Source organism: Nycticebus coucang, chromosome 12, assembly GCF_027406575.1.
Source record: "Nycticebus coucang isolate mNycCou1 chromosome 12, mNycCou1.pri, whole genome shotgun sequence".
NCBI classification, from domain to species: domain Eukaryota; kingdom Metazoa; phylum Chordata; class Mammalia; order Primates; family Lorisidae; genus Nycticebus; species Nycticebus coucang.
The window spans coordinates 78946463-78965687 of record NC_069791.1 but is presented as its reverse complement, the minus strand read 5'-3'; the positions used below and the strand labels follow the sequence as shown (position 1 = coordinate 78965687).

Genomic DNA, 19225 nt, shown 5'->3' with positions numbered 1-19225 from the left:
ACGCACTAATGGATGACAGTCAAGGTGCTTCTTGATATTCTCTTCCCACTTTTAGAATTTTAGAGGCCATCTTTTCCCTATTTGGGCTCGTTCTCCTTTCTGTCTCAGCTCTGGTATGCAAGGATTTAATTTAGCTTTGGCAATAAATAAGATAATTTTGGTGGGGAGGAGGGTGGAGAGTTGTTTTTCCCCTTATACCTGGAAGTCCTTGGCTGTTTTCCCCCCAATGCTATAGTAATAGCATCCTAGAGCTTCCAGCAAATCAAATACATAAGCTTAGATAAAGCAAAGGTGGACTCAGATTTACACAAAAAAACAAATCCAGGGTAAGCAGAAGTCCGATGTGCAGCTTCTCTGGCTGTATGGGTTACTGGGCATTATGGTACTGAAAGCCTAGGGGGTACTGGATAGAAATCGCCCTAAAAAAAGAGAGTGTTTGGTGCATATTTAGACACAACACTGTCTAAAAAATTCTAACACTATATGTCAACTGAGTTTAGTCAATTGACTTTTAATCTCAGTAAAAAAGAAAAGAAACAGCGAGTGTAATTCAATGCCATATAACTCTCATATTCTAAATCACAGAGAGATGGCATAACCGCCCAGAGAAAATGATTTCAAATAATTTAAAGTGTGTTGATTACACACTCCTACTGGAATGTATCCTAAGGGCAAAACAAATACGAAGAAATATTAAACTTCATTCAGTCAACTTGTTAGTATTCTCATTTCAAAACTATTATTTATTGTAAATGGATATTATAGGATAAAGCAAATAAGAAATTATGTCAAAAAATCAAGACATTGAGTAAAAGGTAAATGTAAAGTAAAAGAAGTGAATCACAAATTCATAATCATGAACTTGAATTGGAGATACTAGTAGAAAATAATCATTTACATTCCTCTTTCTAAAACAATTAGTATCACCTAGTTTTGTTTACTGCCATTTTTTGCTCTGACTTTCAGGATTTCTCGCATGTAATCTGGGTAAGATTCCTTTGTCAGACATAGGCACTGTGAATGCACTCGCTTATTCATTTTTTAGTGAGATGTTTTGATGAGCTGAAATTCAAATTGTGATTAAGTGCAATTTATCAATTTTTTCTTTAATTTTTTAGTGGAGTTTTCTTGTGCCCAGTCCTAATAAGTATTGCCTACCTCAAGAAATTCTCAGATGTTCTCTTTAGGGCCTATATGGATCATAGTTCTGAATGTAAAAGAATCATAAAGCTGCTAGAAGAAAACAGAAGAAAATGAATATACAAACCACAGACTGCAGGAAGATATTCACACTACACATATTTTAAAAGAAAATAGCATCCGGAATACGTTTAATGAGCCCCTACAAATCAATAATGAAATAAAGCAACACAATGTGCAAAAATGGGTAAGAGTAGATATACTAATTATCTATACACATAAGTAAAAGTGTTCATTAGTCATCAAGGAAATACAAATTAAAACCACACTTAGGTGCCACTTCAAAGGATGAAGGAGACAGGGGTGAAGAGAGATTCATTCATGAGTAAAAATATACAGTTTGATAGAAGAAATAAGATATGTTTGATAGATCAGTAGGGTGACTATAATTTACAATAATCTATTGTAGATTTCAAAATAGAAAAGAATAATTTGAATGTTTCTCGCCTAAAGAAAAGACAAATATTTATGGTGCGGATATCCCAACTATTCTGATCTGATGTTCGCAAATTACATGAATGTATTAAATGATTACACATAACCCCCAAATATATACATCCATTATGTATCAATAAAAATCAATTAACTAATAAATAAAAGTGTCCTTTGGGTGTGCCATGCAATAGAAAAGAACCTACTAGATTTGTTAAAATAAATTCTGACAATATTACGTACTGCCAAAGACAGGAATGCCTGTAACTCTTACACAGGATTGGTGGGAGTAAAAAATGGTATATTTTGAATCCCTGCTTTTCTTAAAAAGTTAGAAGGTATCTTCTATGTATTCCAGCTATTCCATTCCTAGGTATCAAAGAGAAATCAAAACATATGTCCCAAAAAAGACATTTACACGAATGCTCATAAGGGTCCCAAGTTAGAAATAACCCAAGTATCCCTCAGAAGGAAGGCTTAAACAGGATGGAATACTTCTCAGCAATAACAAAGACTGAGCCGCTGATACACACAATGACAAGAAGAAACTCCACAACACCACGTGAGTTGAAGGGCACCAGATGACAGAGTATATCAGGTATGATTCCATCCATGCGGGATTCCAGAACAGACAGAAATTATCTACGATGATAAAAATCAGAATGTGGTTGTTTGGGAATGGGAGAGAGGAGAGGAAGAGGAAAGAACAGACAAGAAAAAGGAAAAAGAGGATCTTCTCAGCAATGTGAATGTTCAGTTATCACGTTTTGGGAGGTGATTATAAAGGCAAAACTCATCAGGCTGAAGACTATCTGTGCATTTGAGTCTTTTAAATTATGCCTTAATAAAAACACATACACAATGGGCTAAAAATGAATAAAAAAAAAAGAAGAAAACATGACTGGCCATCTTTGGAAGTTGCCACAATTTGTTATTCTAAAAATGTTCAAATAAAAAAAGGAATCAAGCATTTATCTCTCCTGACTTCTTTGCCTTTGATTTCAGAGTATTCAAACAGCTGGGGAGGGGAAGAATTATAGCTCATAAATGCAGAATGAACGCACAATCTAAAATTCACCACTTCGTAGGCCCTAATGAAATAATGGATGTAGGCAACGTTCATCAGTGACTGCTAAAGCCATTAATTAGGTGAAAGATTGATGGCGAACTTTATAATGAATCAATCAGGCTGACACCTGAAGCTAGTGTTGAATCTTAACATCACTAAAAGCGAGATAACCAGACAGTCTGTATCTCCTGAGGTCATGTGATATGAAGTTCCTAGCAACATCTAAAGTGTTCTCTCCGAAAAGGGGAAAGAAAGGTCTAATTAGCCTTCTAGATCTAACCATGGTTCAGAGAAAATGGAGACTCAAAACATGTTAAGGACATCAAGCGGCATCAACGTGCCCAATCCAAATTGTGTAAAATTGCATAGGACAAGGGGGGAGGTGGAGCAAGATGGCTGCCGAGTAACAGCTTCCTTCCATCTGGGCACCGTGAGTCTGGGGAGATAGGACTCCAGGCATCTCTGGCTGGTGGGATCTGCCAATCATCACCCCTGTGAGGATACAGGGAGTCAGCGAGAGACTTTTGGACACCAAGAGGAGGACTAAAACAGTGGAAAAACAGCAAGTGGTCGCGTGTGTTCAATCCGTCTAAACCCGCCCGCAACTGTAAGTTCAGTAGCAGCGAGACTGCAAACCAGAAAGGCCTTACCTGTGAACTGTTTTGGTGTCTTTGGACTTGGCACTCAGTTGAACTGCCTTGGGGAGAGACTGAGCGGGAGTGCGGAGAACTTTGGCTGTTGTCTAGGGCCCCAGTCTGAGCCGCTGAGCCAGACGGAGCTAATAGTGTTTGGCTGTGGGTCACAGGGAGCCATTGTGAGCGATCTGCCCCGGCAAGCTCCGCCCTCAGGGTCGCAGAACTAGAATCGGGTGGGAGCTGGTAACCCAGCGACCAAGTAGCCTAAGGGTGGGGTCTGAGCCGCCTTGCAGCCCTAACCCTCAGGGGCAGAGTGAGACCGGTTTTGGCACACTGGGTAAGTGGATAGCCACTTCAGCAGTAATTCCAGCAACAAGCACTTTCCTGGGAAAGCTTCTGCTCAGCAAGTCTACAAGTTCATAGTACCTTTTAAGTGGGCTGAAGAGAGATTTAGGGTGTCTACCTGCTGGGGTTTGAGAAATCAGCAGCCTCCAGTCGTATCAGAACTGTGATTAACATCTCATACCCCAGAAGACCACGTGTTGCCCAGACAATATTCAATAACATATACATACTGCTTTGTTTTTGTTTTTTTTGTTTTTTTTTTTGGTTTGGTTGTTTTTTTTTTATTTTGATGTTGTTGATGTTGTTTTGTTTTTTAATTTCAATCTTTTCCATACAGATCCTTTTTCCTTCTCAATTTTTCTAGTTTAATTATACTTTCCCATTGCTGCCTTTTTCAATAACTAGAACTTCATTTTTGCTAGTGTTTCTACCGCTATTATTTGGTTTTTCACCCAATTTTATCCTGTAAAGTTTTCTGTTTGCTTGTTTTGGTTTGATTTATAGCATTTTTGTCTTTCCTCTCTACTTGGTGGAGGTGGGGTACTGTGTCTGATCAGGTTAGCAAAGAGCTGCTGACCTCAAGGGAACCACCCAACTGGGCACCCCCGGAAGGTGGGGTTTTTTTAAGGTTGTGTCAAAGTACCCTACTGTACACCTATATTGCTCTGTCTCCCTCTTTCAGTGCCTCTCTTCTTTTTGTCAATATTCCTTTTACCCACCCCCTCTCCTTTCTCTATTTTTCTTATCACTCGGTCCTCCTTTCTTTCATCCCTTTTTTGCTCTTCAACCTTCTCATCCTTCTGGTCCTGTAACCCTTAGTCCACAGGCACGAGAACTTAAAGAGCAAGAGGAAGTGAAAGGAAAATTAGGGCAAGGAAAAAGATAAAAGAAATCACTCATGAGGAAGAATCAGCAGAAAACTCCAGGCAACATGAAGAACCAGTCCAGAACAACCCCGCCAAGGGACCATGAGGTAGCTACTGCAGAGGATTCCATCTATAAAGAAATGTTAGGAATGACAGAAAGGGAATTTAGAATACACATGTTGAAAACAATGAAAGAAATGATGGAAACAATGAAGGAAACTGCTAATAAAGTGGAAAATAACCAAAAGGAAATCCAAAAACAGAATCAAATCAGAGATGAACGATATGAAGAATATAAAAAGGATATAGCAGAGCTGAAAGAAATGAAACAGTCAATCAGGGAACTTAAAGATGCAATGGAAAGTATCAGCAACAGGTTAGACCATGCAGAAGAAAGAATTTCAGAGGTAGAAGACAAAGTTCTTGAGATAACTCAGATAGTAAAAGAGGCAGAAAAGAAGAGAGAGAAAGCAGAACGTTCACTGTCAGAATTATGGAACTTTATGAAGCGTTCCAACATACGAGTTGTAGGAATTCCAGAAGGGGAAGAAGAATGCCCCAGAGGCATGGAAGCCATACTAGAGAATATTATAAAAGAAAATTTCCCAAATATCACCAAAGATTCTGACACACTGCTTTCAGAGGGCTATCGGACCCCAGGTCGCCTCAACTCTAACCGAGCTTCTCCAAGACACATTGTGATGAACCTGTCCAAAGTCAAGACAAAAGAAAAGATTCTGCAAGCTGCCAGGAGTAAGCGCCAGTTGACCTACAGGGGCAAATCCATCAGAGTGACCACAGACTTCTCTAATGAAACTTTCCAAGCAAGAAGACAATGGTCATCTACCTTTAATCTACTTAAACAGAACAATTTCCAGCCCAGAATTCTGTACCCTGCTAAGCTAAGCTTCAAAATTGACGGAGAAGGGTGGCGCCTGTGGCTCAAGGAGTAGAGCGCCGGTCCCATATGCTGGAGGTGGCAGGTTCAAACCTAGCCCTAGCCAAAAACCACACACACAAAAAAAAAATGACACAAAAATTGATGGAGAAATCAAATCATTTACGGATATACAAACATTGAGGAAATTCGCCACAAGACCAGCTCTACAGGAAATACTTCAACCTGTTCTGCACACTGACCACCACAATGGATCAGCAGCAAAGTAAGAACTCAGAAATTAAAGGACAGAACCTAACCTCCACACTGATGCAAAAGATAAAACTAAGCAATGGACTCTCACCAAATAAGACGAATAGAATACTACCACACTTATCAATTATCTCCATAAATGTTAATGGCTTGAATTCCCCACTGAAGAGACATAGATTGGCTGACTGGATTAAAAAACACAAGCCATCCATTTGCTGTCTGCAAGAAACACACCTGGCTTCAAAAGACAAATTAAAGCTCCGAGTCAAGGGTTGGAAGACAATTTTTCAGGCAAATGGAATTCAGAAGAAAAGAGGAGTTGCAATCTTATTTTCAGATACATGTGGATTTAAAGCAACCAAAGTCAAAAAAGACAAAGATGGTCACTTTATATTGGTCAAGGGAAAAATACAACAAGAAGACGTTTCAATTCTAAATATTTATGCACCTAATTTAAATGCTCCCAGATTCTTGAAGCAGACCTTACTCAGTCTGAGCAATATGATATCTGATAATACCATAACAGGGGATTTTAACACTCCTCTTACAGAGCTGGACAGATCCTCTAAACAGAAATTAAACAAAGATATAAGAGATTTAAATGAGACCCTAGAACAACTGTGCTTGATAGACACATACAGAACACTCCACCCTAAAGATAAAGAATATACATTCCTCTCATCACCCCAGGGAACATTCTCCAAAATTGATCATATCCTGGGACACAAAACAAATATCAACAGAATCAAAAGAATTGAAATTTTACCTTGTATCTTTTCAGACCATAAGGCACTAAAGGTGGAACTCAACTCTAACAAAAATGCTCGACCCCACACAAAGGCATGGAAATTAAACAATCTTCTGTTGAATAACAGATGGGTGCAGAAAGAAATAAAACAGGAAATCATTAACTTCCTTGAGCATAACAACAATGAAAACACAAGCTACCAAAACGTGTGGGATACTGCAAAAGCAGTTTTGAGAGGAAAATTTATCGCTTTACATGCCTACATTCGAAAAACAGAAAGAGAGCGCATCAACAATCTCACAAGAGATCTTATGGAATTGGAAAAAGAAGAACAATCTAAGCCTAAACTCAGTAGAAGAAAAGAAATATCCAAAATCAAATCAGAGATCAATGAAATTGAAAACAAAAGAATCATTCAGAGAATTAATGAAACAAGAAGTTGGTTTTTTAAAAAAATAAATAAAATAGATAAACCATTGGTCCGACTAACGAGGAATAGAAAAGTAAAATCTCTAGTAACCTCAATCAGAAATGATACAGGGGAAATAACAACTGATCCCACAGAGATACAAGAGATCATCTCTGAATACTACCAGAAACTCTATGCCCAGAAATTTGACAATGTGAAGGAAATGGATCAATATTTGGAATCACACCCTCTCCCTAGACTCAGCCAGGAAGAAATAGAGCTCCTGAACAAACCAATTTCAAGCACTGAGATCAAAGAAACAATAAAAAAATCTTCCAACCAAAAAATGCCCTGGTCCAGATGGCTTCACTCCAGAAATCTATCAAACCTTCAAGGAAGAGCTTATTCCTGTATTGCAGAAATTATTCCAAAAAATTGAGGAAGAAGGAATCTTCCCCAACACATTCTATGAAGCAAACATCAACCTGATCGAAAACCAGGAAAAGACCCAAACAAAAAGGAGAATTTCAGACCAATCTCACTCATGAATATAGACGCAAAAATTCTCAACAAAATCCTAGCCAATAGATCACAGCTTATCATCAAAAAAGTCATTCATCATGATCAAGTAGGCTTCATCCCAGAGATGCAAGTCTGGTTTAACATACCCAAGTCCATAAACGTTATCCACCATATTAACAGAGGCAAAAATAAAGATCACATGATCCTCTCAATAGATGCAGAAAAAGCATTTGATAAAATCCAGCATCCTTTTCTAATTAGAACACTGAAGAGTATAGGCATAGGTGGCACATTTCTAAAACTGTTTGAAGCTATCTATGACGAACCCACAGCCAATATTTTACTGAACAGAGTAAAACTTAGAGCTTAGAGCTTTTCCTCTTAGAACTGGAACTTAGAGCTTTTCCTCTTAGAACTGGAACCAGACAAGGTTGTCCTCTGTCACCTTTACTGTTCAACATAGTGCTGGAAGTTCTAGCCAATACAATTAGGCAAGACAAAGAAATAAAGGCAATCCAAATGGGAGCAGAGGAGGTCAAACTCTCCCTCTTTGCTGCCGACATGATCTTATACTTAGAGAACCCCAAAGACTCAACCACAAGACTCCTAGAAGTCATCAAAAAATACAGTAATGTTTCAGGATACAAAATCAATGTCCACAAGTCAGTAGCCTTTGTATACACCAATAACAGTCAAGATGAGAAGCTAATTAAGGACACAACGCCCTTCACCATAGTTTCAAAGAAGATGAAATACCTAGGAATATACCTAACGAAGGAGGTGAAGGACCTCTATAAAGAAAACTATGAAATCCTCAGAAAGGAAATAGCAGAGGATATTAACAAATGGAAGAATATACCATGCTCATGGACGGGAAGAATCAACATTGTTAAAATGTCTATACTCCCCAAAGCAATCTACCTATTCAATGCCATTCCTATCAAAATACCAACATCGTACTTTCAAGATTTGGAAAAAATGATTCTTCGTTTTGTATGGAACCGGAAAAAACCCCGTATAGCTAAGGCAGTTCTCTGTAACAAAAATAAAGCTGGGGGCATCAGCATACCAGATTTTAGTCTGTACTACAAAGCCATAGTGCTCAAGACAGCATGGTACTGGCACAAAAACAGAGACATAGACACGTGGAATCGAATTGAAAACCAAGAAATGAAACTAACATCTTACAACCACCTAATCTTCGATAAACCAAACAAGAACATACCTTGGGAGAAAGACTCCCTATTCAATAAATGGTGTTGGGAGAACTGGATGTCCACATGTAAAAGACTGAAACTGGACCCACACCTTTCCCCACTCACAAAAATTGATTCAAGATGGATAAAGGACTTAAAATTAAGGCATGAAACAATAAAAATCCTCCAAGAAAGCATAGGAAAAACACTGGAAGATATTGGCCTGGGGAAAGACTTCATGAAGAAGACTGCCATGGCAATTGCAACAACAACAAAAATGAACAAACGGGACTTCATTAAACTGAAAAGCTTCTGTACAGCTAAGGAGACAATAACCAAAGCAAAGAGACAACCTACACAATGGGAAAGGATATTTGCATATTTTCAATCAGACAAAAGCTTGATAACTAGGATCTATAGAGAACTCAAATTAATCCACATGAATAAAGCCAACAATCCCTTATATCAATGGGCAAGAGACATGAATAGAACTTTCTCTAAAGACGACAGACGAATGGCTAACAAACACAAGAAAAAAGTAAAATAATCTTTTACTCTGTACATCATCTCTATATATTAGAGAAATTGCAAATCCAAACAACCCTGAGATATCATCTAACCCCAGTGAGAATGGCCCACATCACAAAATCTCAAAACTGCAGATGCTGGCGTGGATGTGGAGAGAAGGGAACACTTTTACACTGCTGGTGGGACTGCAAACTACTACAACCTTTCTGGAAGGAAGTATGGAGAAACCTCAAAGCACTCAAGCTAGACCTCCCATTTGATCCTGCAATCCCATTACTGGGCATCTACCCAGAAGGAAAAAAATCCTTTTATCATAAGGACACTTGTACTAGACTGTTTATTGCAGCTCAATTTACAATTGCCAAAATGTGGAAACAGCCTAAATGCCCACCACCCCAGGAATGGATTAACAAGCTGTGGTATATGTATACCATGGAATACTATTCAGCCATTAAAAAAAATGGAGACTTTAGATCCTTCGTATTAACCTGGATGGAAGTGGAAGACATTATTCTTAGTAAAGCATCACAAGAATGGAGAAGCATGAATCCTATGTACTCAATTTTGATATGAGGATAATTAATGACAATTAAGGTTATGGGGGGGAAGCAGAAAGAGGGACGGAAGGAGGGGGGTGGGGCCTTAGTGTGTGTCACACTTTATTGGGGCAAGACATGATTGCAAGAGGGACTTTACCTAACAATTGCAATCAGTGTAACCTGGCTTATTGTACCCTCAGTGAATACCCAACAATAAAAAAAAAAAAAATTGCATAGGACAAATTACTTGGTTTTTTCAACAAATGAATGACATGAAAACAATCAAGGTGAAGGAAACGTTACAGATTAGACACACCAAAGAAATAAAATGTGTGGACTTGCTTGGATTCTTATTTGAATAAGTCAACTGTAAAAAAAAAAATATTTTTTGAGAGATTATGACAGAAATTTGAGAAATATTTTGAGAAGACATAGACTGGTTATTGGATTTTGCTAAGTGTAACTTTATGTCGAGACTATGTTTTTAGAGAGTCTTTTTATGTTACCAACACACTCTAAATATTTATAGATAGAATGATGTGATGTCTGGGGATCTGCTTTTTAAAAGCCAATGAAGAGTAACTGAAAAAAACAGCAAAATGTTAATATTAGTTAAAGTTGAAAGATCAGTACATTTGGATTCATTATACTCTTCTACTTTTGTGTATGTTTCGAGTTTTCCATAATAAAATGTTGAATTAAAATAAAAGAAATTAGCATAAAGTGTAATGACTGAATTCTTCATTTCCCAATTTGGAGAGAGAAGAAAACAGGAAGTGATAAAATATTCTAAACTTTTATCTACTCAGGATAGAATTTCCAGCCTGTATAAAATCTAACATCACAGAATGTTAGAAATTCTATAAAAAGAAGCCATTTTATTCTACAACTGACATCGCATTCCTGTCTATCCTTTGGAAGGTTTTGTAGGACGGTGTTTGCCACGGGTGTGGGTGTGGGTGGGTGCATGTGTGTATACATGCATGTGTGCATGTTTTCAGCTTTTTACATGTATTAATTAGTCTGCTAGTCTTCTTTAAGAGGAGGAAGATACATTTTAGTAAAGATAGCAAAATGGATCTGCTACTGTCAGTAACTCTGTTTAAATGAACTCCCCTCTGCTCATTCTGCGCGCAATAAAACTGCAGTCCCCAGCTCCCAGACCATGGACTGATAAACCATTAGGAACCAGGCTGCACAGCGAAGGTGAGTGGTGGGCGAGTGAGCAAAGCTTCATCTGTATTTATAGCCACTCCCTATCACTCCTATCACTTCCTCAGCTCCACCTCCGGTCAGCTATATGGCAGCCTTAGATTCTCATAGGATCATGAACCCTACAGTAAACTGCCCATGTGAGGGATCTAGGTTGTGTGCTCCTTATGAAAATCTAATGCCTCATGATCAGGAGATGACATGCCCTTGAATCACCCGTAACCTTTCCTCACTCCTAATCCACGGAAAAACTGTCTTCCATGAAACTGGTCTGCAGTACTGAAAGGGTGGGGACTGCAGCAATTAAACACTGTTCTGCACCAAGGCTGAGTGTGTTGTGTAGCAGTGAAAGCTAGAAGAAGGTGCCATTGCAGAGAAATCTTTACAGGTAGAGGCTCATTGGCTGTGGTGCTAGTGAGGGTCCAAATGGGCTTCACCATGTCTACCTGGGAAGCGCCCCAGAGGTAATCAGGTGAAAACTGCAGGGCTGGATGAGAAGGTAGGAAACCCACATACGGGCCTGAAATTGGAGTATGGAGCAGAGGCATGGAAGACGTGAACATTTTTTTTTTTTTAAGACAGAGTCTCACTCTGTCGCCCTGAGTAGAGTGCCATGGTGTCACAAGCTCAACGCAACCTCGAACTCGTGGGCTCAAGTGATCCTCTTGTCCTAGCCAGAGTAGCTGGGACTACAGGCACCCACCAAAATGCCTGTTGTTTTCTCTATTTTTAGAGATGGGGTCTTGCTCTTGCTCAGGCTGGTCTTGCACTCCTGAGCTCAAGCAATCCACCCACCTTGGCCTCCCAGAGTGCTAGAACTACAGGCGTGAGCCACCACACCCTGGCCAATTGTAAACATTTTGATAAACAAGTTCTTTTCCCCAAAATCTTTCAGGGGAAAAAAATGATGAACAGGGATCAATTTTTACACATCCTACTTTCTTAACTCTTTTGACACTTTAGGTGTAGCACATATAGCAACGATGCGAAAGGACTCACCACATCCTGCACCTTTAAGTCAGCCCTAACCCTAAGCACCCTGGCCCTGCAGGGTGCTTCTCCTGGAACCCTACTACCAAGTCCTGCTCTTGGCTGGCGACCATGCTAATCCCCCATTCCCCTGACATCTCCCTGCCAGGTCACAAGGGACTGCTACTCCTCAGACTCAGTATTTCGAAAACAGAACTCCTCACACCCCACCCCCAGACCTCCTCTAGGCTAGGAAACCCAGGGGGCCTCCTGAGTAGTCTCTTCTCATTCTCTCCTCCCGTTCAGTGGACCACCACGTTCTACTCAGCACACCTCCCAAATGGCACCCTCATCAATCACCTCCTCTCCACGCCCACTGCTTACATTCTGTTCTCACTTGCCATAAACCACTCTCTCGGCTCATTTCCTTTCCAGCTGCCCCTTTCACACCTGCTTTGTTGTTTTTCTCTGGGATTCTGGACTGTCCCCTCTACTCCTTTTCCTAGGCAACGTCTTCCTTCTGAAAACTCCAAATGTGATCAATACACCCCAGGTAGGTAGGTAGACAGTTGATAGACAGATAAGCTAGATAGGTAGATGGGTAGATACCTACTTAAAGTCTTCAACATTTCCTTAGGCTCTTCCTCACCCCCTAGACAAGGTTGTATTTCCTTACTATTTTCCCAGAGCATCACCCTATCCTGCCTTTTTACATTCATCATGTTGCTAATTATTTGTTTGATAAATGGTATCAAATGATAAATTTGATATGGTATAAATGATAAATGGTGTGGTTGACCATAAATTTCACAGAGATAGAGGCCCCATCTGTCGACGGTGGTGTGCCCACTGGAAGTGGCATTCACCAAGTCTTCTTTACAATCAAAAGTGTTCACTTGTGCTGCTGGTGCACCTATAATGTGTACACCTTCATTAAAAACTGGTCTATGAAATCTCAAGGCCCACTCTAATCATGAATAAGACCAGCAACTTGGCTCCAACCATGTCACAGATACATTCTAACTCTGCACTGTGAAGACATTCATATAGCCAAAGATGTCCTCCTTGAGCCCAGGCTCTGGATCAAATCATGGCCAATGCCAGCAGCAGAAGGGAGAACCAAAGATTTGTGCAATCTAAGGATCAAGAAAACAAAACAGGGCAGCCCCTGTGGTGCCAGTCCCATATACCGAGGGTGGTGGGTTTGAACCCTGCCCTGGCCAAACTGCAGCAAAAAATAGCCGGGTGCTGTGGCAAGCACCTGTAGTCCCAGCTACTCGCCAGGCTGAGGCAAGAGGGTCGTCTAAGCCCAGGAGTTGGAGGTTGCTGTGAGCTGTGATGCCACCACTCTACCAAGGGCAATAAAGTGAGATTCTGTCTCAAAAAAAAAAAAAAAAAAGAAAGAAAGAAAAGAAAAGAAAATAGAATTGATGGTCTGGTTCCCTTTGAGAGTGATAATTATTCAAGTCACAACATTCAATAGATGCAGTGCAATTGAGTCCCAGTGTCCCAAATGCATGATGAAGTTCATGAGAGGTCTCCGGACATTGGGGCTTTTATTGCCACGGTCTCAGAGAGGGCAGGGGAATCTTCCCTGGCTACCCCAGGAACCCAGTGATGAATACCCAGAACCAAGGAAGAGGAGCTGGGGTGCGGATGGGACAGCAATCAGAAGGCCTTGTCAGCACTAGCTACAGAAGGGAGGGGGGACTAAGAACAAGAGATGGGGGCCAAAAGACCAATGTGAAAGGGGAATGACATGTTTGCCTGAGGGCCTGGGGCTCTGGCCACTCCAGAGATCTACAACCTCTGTGAGGGAAGTAAGACTTCAAATCTACTGCTAAGTTGATCCCTGAGTCTGTGGACAGGACTCCAGCGCTCTGAGCATGAACGGGCCGAGCCAGGCCAGAGGGCAGGTGCCAACCATAGGCTCATCTGAATCCTGGAAATGGCATCCCAGGTCCTCAGGGAAACGGTGTGTCCAGGGGCACTGTGAGCTACCCAGTCAGCAGTTAAGGCATCTGGGTTAAACTCTGCTCTTTAAGAAAGTTATTTTTACCTGGGCACATTAAAACATAACTGTCTTTTGCCTATGATTTGCCATGATGCAGCCCAACCAAGATGGACTTAGAGTCTGAATGCCCTACTGGTGACTGTCACAGAGCCCGGGGAACCCCAGCAAACAGACCCCCTCAAAGGCTATACCTCCAGAGCCTGTGGGTCAGGGCTGGAGCAGGTAAGCAGGTTATCATCCTGAGCACCTCCAAACCCTCTTACAGGCTTACTCCAGAATGGCTCATTGGGCTCACATATTTTAGCCACAATCTGCACACATAGGAATTCTGCCTTTTATTTAGTCCTTGGGGTTCCACATGAAGCTAAGACATTTCCTGACAGTTTGGGGATCTGAGAGTATCTTTCCATCATCTCCCTTTAAGTACAGTTGCCCCATAGGGCTCAGCAGTCTGGGGTATAAGTCTTTTTTATACACGGGTTCAGAAGAAGAGAACCGCTTTTCTTGTCAAATTGATACATTGGACAAGTCTGAAACCATCTGATTTTACTTCATTTAAAAGGAATCTACCTGTCCTTCTCTCTCTGGAGAGGTTTGTTTTTTTTCTCTTAACATTTAGACATGTTACTGTAATATGCCTTGTTAATAGTTTCTGATCAATGTTACAAGATGAAACCTTTCAATTTCTAATCTCATTTATTTTCTCCGTTCTGGAAGTCTTTTTTCACCCTTTACTGTATCGATTGTTTTGGTCACAGGCAAGCTGGCTTTTATCCAAGCAACAGCCTTAGAGTCACCTATGCTATTCTTCTTTTTATTTTTTTCCCCAGAACCACAGTGAGACTTTCTTTTTTCAGGGCAGAGCTTTACTTACTGAGGATGGAATTAAAAAGCAACAAAAGAAAATTTCAGAGAATAGTTAGAAAGATTGTAGACGCACCTATTTTTTGCTGGGAAAAAAAAAATCACCAAGAAAAGATGGCGTTTTCATATTACATTGTTCCCATTTAACTAAAGCATGGGATTTTGTGTCACTTCTTATAGGTACATTTGCACTTGTAAATGCATGTGTGGACACTACATGAAAATTATGTGTGTTTGTACACGTTTACATTAAGCTCTAATTTTTTTTCCAGCAGTAGGGATGATTTCAGATTGCAATTTATCATTCAGCTAATTTGTACTCTGAACAATATAAAACAGCACAAAATGAAAGAAGGGAAGGAGGGACAGTCAGTCAAGGCAAAGCACCTTACATGTATTATTGCATTTAAAAGGGAGCCCTGTCACCAGGAACCTTGCAGTCACCTGGCTAAGATGCCTGGCTGTGAAGTTAATGACGCACTAGATGCTGGCACCTAAGGGGCCAGCCTGTGCCGGCTGCAGTAAGGAGAAAAAGGAAGACAGTCTGAAAAGAGGTGGGCTCTCCCCTGGGCTCCTTTCTGATAAAGGCATGTATTTACTGAGCCCAGGTGTAGACTAGTGGCTCCCACAGCAAGGGCACATAACAAAATCACCCAGTGGGCTTGTTAAACACAGTGGGGCTGGACCTCGCTCCAGAGTTTCTGACTGAGAAGGTCTGGGATGAGGTCCAAGAATGGCAATTGCATTTGCAAAAAGTTCCCAAGTGATGCTGATGCTGTTGGTTGGGGACCACATCACGAGAACCACAGAATAAAATGCAGACCTTGAACCCAGACCTTGGTCTTCCTAGAATCAACAGTGCTCAATTCCCACTTTAAAAATCGGCAGGTTGGGAGGCTTGAGCCCAAGAGTTCCAGCCTGCAGTGACCTATGATGTGCCACTATGCTCCACAGCCTGGGTGACAGAGGGGGACCCTGTTGCTATTAAAAAAAAAAAAAATTGGCAGAAAACCAAGGCTTACTTCAAGAGTCAAGTATAGGTTTCAGGACAATGTGGTCATGGGAAGTGAGAGGCAAAACCATCCCCACTTCTCTAGCACAGGTTCTGAATGCCTGGGAGAACAATCAGAGCAGGTAATCACTGGAGGGTGATATACATGCACCAGATGCATCTGACACTCTACTAAAGTCATGTCCTGAGCAGCCAGTGGAGTTGAACTGTCAGGAGAAGGCAAAGCCAGGGTGCAATCACTGGTGACAGACTGCCCTCTAGCCACTCAAAAAGCAGTGAGGGGAGAGGTTAGGGAGCCCTTCAGCTAGTGGAGCAGGGGCCTTAGTGCACGGGGATGTGCTGCAGGGGGAGAAGGGATGGGAGAGTTATACCATCCTACCTACCTGCCAGGAAGTAACCAATATCACCACCCAGAGCGCAGACCCTCCCACTCAGACCTTTTCTGTTAGGTTGCTGCAAAGTAAGGTGAATGTTACTTCTGGAGATCTAATGTACAGCATGGTGGCAAAAGTCAACAATGTGGTATTGTTTTTTTAATTTTTTTTAGAGACTGGATCTTACTCGGTTGCCCAGGCTGGAGTACAGTAGCATGGATCATAGCTCACTGCAGCCTCCTGCCTCCGCCTCTCAAGTAGCTGGGACTATAAGCATGTACCACTATGCCTGGCTAATTTATTTATTTATTTTGTGTGTGTGTGTGTGTGTGTGTGTGTGGAGACAGGTGTTTCCAAGGCTGGTCTTGAACTCCTGGCTTCAAGCAATCCACTTACCTGGGCCTCCTAAGTTGCTGGGGTTACAGGTGTGAGCCACCACTTTGTACATTTTTAATTTGCTAAGAGGATAGATCTTAGATGAAATATTCTCATCCACTCTTACACACACAGTGTTAAGTAGACAGAGGCAATGGATGAGTCAGCTTGATGGTGGTGATCATTTCATAAAGGACACGTATAGCAAAACATCACATTGTCCACCTTAAATATATGCAATTATTCTATGTCAATAATATCTCAAGAAAGCTATAAAATCAATCTGCGACTATACAAAAAATGCAAACGCCTTTGTGAGTGTGGGGAGGCAAACCTCTTCTCCCTAGTGAGCCTCAAGAATGGGCTCTGCTGACACAGCCTCAGTTGTCCTCAGAGCCAATCATGGCTGTGAGGGCCCCTCTGTCTCTAATAATCCCTCCACCTGTGCTGCTCCCTCCATGCTCGCCACTCCTCTGCCGGCAATATTGTGCCCTTGAGTGGTTCCCTGATTATAGCGTATAGAGACATTTACGTCTCTTTTGTGTTCAAAATAAAATTAATAACAGGTAAAGCTCAACTCTGTCCAGGCAGGGCTTCCTTCTTCTCCTTTCTCTCTCAGATAAGTTCTAGGAAGAAGCTGTTGAGACTCATACATGCTCACCTCCTACTCGGCCATCATATGGTTCCAATTCCACTTAGCTACCCCACCCAGCTCCATCGCTTCTCCTCATGATGGGTCCCCAAGACAGCCGTTCCCTCATTAATAGAAGGAAGACCTCTGAGCCCTGTACCAGGCATGGTTCTGCATGTTTAGGGAATGAAACAAAGATCTGAGCCCCACAGAACTTGCACTGTACTGAGAAGAGAGAAAAACAATACACATTAAAAACAAGTAAATTCTGTTATATGTTAGGAAGTTTTTCCTTGCTAAGGAAAAAAGAAGCAGGAAGGCCCAGGAGGAATGAGGAGAAGGGAGCAGGGTGGAAATGTAAGTTGCAGGCCAAGGATCAACATGCTGAGCCCAGATCTTTAACTTAGACTGAATTCAGAAAGGGTGGACGGCACCTATGGTAGCTGTGATCCAGGGATTTTGAGTTGCTGGGCTTTACGAAGAATTCCCGCGTAAATCCCACTGAGGAAAGAACCGGGACTGGAGCAGAAAACCCAGGAAGAAGAGTCTGCAGTCTTCAAAAGGGAATGATTTTAGGCTCCAGGGATGGTCCCCACGGTCCCCTTCACTCACCAGCTTGGACTTGATGGGGGCACAAAGCCTTTCGTGCCACACAGAGAGCTCAAGTGCAGAGGGGCCGATGGGGCACCTTAAAGTTTTTGAGAAGTTTTTGGATGAAATCTTAAACAGAACCCAGGGACAAGCCAGTGACATTAGATGCAGAGACCAGGCTTGGCTTTGACTGATGTAAGGGTTCTGCACTCAGTACCTGCCTAGGTAGAATAAAGGGCAGAATCCAGCAGAGGACAACAGAAGAAATTCAATGACCTTTCCACCTCACTGTGGTGCCCTGAGTTTCTCCAGCAAGCCTGCTTCCCAACAACCCAAATACGCCAAGATTCAGTACAGGAAGTAGCAGACACAGGGACCCCAGCCTAGGGTCCCCTCCAGCATCCTGACAGCATAGGGCAGTGGTTCTCCACCTTCCTAACGCCGTGATGTATTTTCATTGTTACAAAGGGGTCACGACGCACAGGTTGAGAACTGCTGGCATAGGGGAAGACGCTCTGGTGGGGGAAGCAAGTCCAAGTGGTTCCCAACATTAAAGAAAAAATTATTCAATGACGCTTGTTAAAGCACAGTGAGGCGGATGTTATTTAGGATCACCGTGATAGATCCAGGGAACACTGCCATGTTCTCACAGTAAGGAGAGGGGATTGGGCTCAACTCAGAAGGCAGTGTGGGCAGGTGGGAATTTATAGCCAAGGAGCCGTGTAGGGTTGGTGGATGGAAACTACTTAGAAGAAACATCAGGGGTGAGGGGGATTTGGGCTAAACTGACCTATCTGGATTCTTGCTAAAGACAGGCCAGGGTGAGCAGACATCACCTGAGGGATGGTGGCGTCTGGGAAACCCGGTCAGATTCGAGCATGATCAGCTATCAAGGGTGAGGGGTTCTTGCTCAACCGACTTCACAAGGGTTCTTGTTAAAACTGGATTTTATAAGGAAGTACACAGACGGGTACAGGAGACTGAGTAAAGTTAAGTCTGTTCAAGCAAAGACTCTTGGTCACAGGGTACTAATAAATCTCCCCATCCCTGCCATCTTTTGCTGGGATTCATTTATCTTGAGTCCAAAGTGAAGAAGTTGGAATGCACCAGTGGTTTCCAACTTTTATTTTTTCACAGTGGAATTTTTTTTTTTTTTTTTTTTTTAATTTGGCCGGGGCTGGGTTTGAACCCGCCACCTCCGGCATATGGGACCGGCGCCCTACCCACTGAGCCACAGGTGCCACCCGGAATTTTTTTTTTTTTTTTTTAATAAAATCTTAAGCAGAACCTAGGATATTAAAATTTGTCACAGTGGAACTGACCAGGGCTGGGGCCCTTCCTGCATCACCCCCCTCCCCCATTGATTTCTGAGAAAAGGGAGGGTCCTGGAACATGTTTCCCTCCTCTGGCATCTTACAGTCTATGATGTGCATGGACCATCAGAATACATGGGATAGAAATATTAATCTAAGGAGACTACTTAATTTTAAGGAAAACTTAAGGAGAGAAAAAACTCTCTGGCCAATGTCCAGAGTGGGTCACCA

The 19225-nt window shown here is 41.8% G+C and overlaps 1 protein-coding gene across 2 annotated transcripts in view; it reads right to left on the bottom strand.

The window, feature by feature from the left end:
- Positions 1-19225, bottom strand: part of GALNT17 (polypeptide N-acetylgalactosaminyltransferase 17) — a 478729-nt gene that overhangs the window by 113874 nt on the left and 345630 nt on the right. The window lies entirely within an intron of this gene.